Source organism: Penaeus monodon, chromosome 21 (assembly GCF_015228065.2).
Source record: "Penaeus monodon isolate SGIC_2016 chromosome 21, NSTDA_Pmon_1, whole genome shotgun sequence".
Classification (NCBI taxonomy): Eukaryota; Metazoa; Arthropoda; class Malacostraca; order Decapoda; family Penaeidae; genus Penaeus; species Penaeus monodon.
In genome coordinates, this window is record NC_051406.1 from 46,019,459 (window position 1) to 46,022,133 (window position 2,675).

At 33.0% G+C, this 2,675-nt stretch overlaps 1 pseudogene across 1 annotated transcript in view; it reads left to right on the forward strand.

The window, feature by feature from the left end:
• LOC119586691 overlaps positions 1-2,411 on the forward strand; it is a 5,529-nt pseudogene extending 3,118 nt beyond the window's left edge. Inside the window, exon 3 of the transcript XR_005229957.1 lies at positions 1-2,411. The product of XR_005229957.1 is annotated as a partitioning defective 6 homolog alpha-like (transcript).
• Positions 2,412-2,675: the final 264 nt, after the last annotated feature.

Here is a 2,675-nt window from a genome sequence, read left to right on the forward strand (position 1 = left end):
GGTAGCCAACAGCAGTAATCTGATTATAACAGTTAAACCTGCAAATCAACGGACATTATCACACACACCACGTCGAGGTTCCTTCTCCCGCAACTCTGCCATGTCCTCTGGATCACAGCAGTCTCACCAGTCTGCCTCTGATGATGATCGTTATGACCAGGATGAGATACGAGACCTGACTGCGGCAGATTCCCTTAGTGATGCACCTCTTTCCCATGCATCACACCCATCAAAGGATGAAGGGGTCTTACATCTTTAGTTGTATGGAAGATATATTTTAACTGCCATTAATAGTTTTGATAGGTAACATGGATAATGGTAAACATTAAAAGAGTATTTTTTATAGATATCTGAATCATATCATCCTTTATGTTGTGGGATTATTATATCCTCATTTTTATCATTGTTTTATTAATATTTATGTATATAATTTTTTAATATTTTCCCCACCTCCATTTACTATTTTATGGGGCTCATGTTTGCATAATGTATTGTAAACACATGATTTATTTTGGTGCAGTATCATAGTTGACCGTGTGGCCAACACCAGTCTTAGATTGTGCAGAATTTATATCCATATCTGTTATAGCTCATTATTTTAGCCCACCGTTGATGATAATGTTGTTTACATTAAAAGCCATACTGTTAGAAATGCTACACCTTGTAAGGTGGAAGGTAGAACAAGTGCCTGTAATTACATTGCTAATGTGTGTCTTTCCTGATGCCTTTAAGGGTTATATATTTGAGTATGTTGAAGAATAGAATATCAAGTATGAAAATCATAAGGAAGTACGTACGATAGTTGTCCACAGTTGAATTTATAGCGTAAATGTGCCTTTCTTGCTGGAATTTTAATCAAACCTTACAACTTCATTTTCCTAGTAATCAGATTGTATATCTTTTTATATTTAATCTTTTTTATTACATTTTTAATGTCAACATCAGTACTTAGGCAGAAAATGAGCAAGTTATATACAACAAAAAGATTGGTAATATAGTCAGTATCTTTTAAATGGTTTGTACTGCTGATTCTTCCACATCATTTAACTTGATTGAAGGATATACTTACATTCCCAGTTCAAATCACCTATAGTTTGAAGTTTCACTGTTGTAAGAAAATATACTTTTATAATCAATTGTAATTAGCTTTAACTTGAAACTAAGAGTTATTTCCCTCTGTTGATTGTATATACATTATGTGCATATGTTATGTTTAAGGTATAGAGGCCAGAAGTAGTACATGGCTTCAGATACTTTAAGTGTTTGGCATGAATAGTTATGCTACTTCCCCACACCCAATGGTTGTCACTTGTGTACAATATTATAATATGTGAATAACATACATTTGAGGGATTTAGTGCACCTTGAAAGCCTCAAATAAAGGCTCCCCAGAGCACTTGTGCTATATAGACCACATTTCTGTGGACCATTATGTATATTATTGAAATTATACAGTTTACACCTAGATCATATTTTATTACTTGTGATAAAACTTTCAAGGATAGGATTGTGGGTCAGAGACCACTGTATAGTGTAAATGATTGGTTGATTGATGTAAGAATGAGTGAACATCAGAAATTGCAAGTATAATAATAATTATGTTGGAGAAAGGCATTGTTTGACAGTTTATATAGCAAGCAGCATTGTGCAGCTTCTGAATGTCCCACATATTTTCAGTATGATAATTCTAATTACAGTATACAAGAAGTTCAGCTTTGAGATACTTAGCCAGGTAACATAAAGTAAAGCTGTATTCCACATTCCGTCCTGTATTAATTACATATATGATGCAATATTTTTTCAAGGACATATTTGCTTGTAAGATGTTCTGTTGCTAATGGTATTGAGGAGAAAGGGAGATTGCATCTGGGTAAGTAGGTCAGTAAAGGTATTAAGTATTAATGCTTTGGTGTTTTAGATGAGATGATAGGGCCGTAAAAGCCAATCTTTTAGTAATGAAATATCATAGATTGTGAATGTAATTCTTTTCATGTTTCAAGAAACTAATTCTGACATTTTTAATATAATGGTAAAAACACACAAAGCTAAATTGTTTTTGTTACAACATTATCAGGATAATTTATATTGATAAATGCAATTAAAATATTGTTATTCCAACACCCAATATTTCCTCATGTGAAAATGATTCCTAAGTGGCAGCTTAGCAGCTTGCATTTAAATGCTAAAGATTGTAAAATAAGCCCAATATTTCTCCAGGTAAGGAAACTGTCCAGAAGTAACAGAACAACTTGAGGCTTGTGAATCTTCTTGGCTCCACAGTTTCTTCATGGCCATGGAGGCTTTTTACCTGTCAGTTCTATAACAACTTTGCATGTATACTTATTCAGATTAAATTTATTTTATACATACAAATTTGTATGGATTATAGCCTATTAAAGTGAAACCATTAATTTGTGTTTTAGTTATTCTCTTATCCTTGTGAAAATTAATGAATGGTGTAGAAAGAGCTTTCAGCACTGCCTCTTTGTTTATGAATGATGCTGATGCTGACTGGGGAGTTGTCAGACATCTGAAAAACAACAGAAATCAGAAACCCATAGAACATGTAGTTTATATAATGTATAATGAAAGGGAGAAAGGGATCTTGAGAAGAGTAAAACATAAAACATGCAAATATTTACAAGCTGATTGATCAAAGTTGTGAGGAATATTAG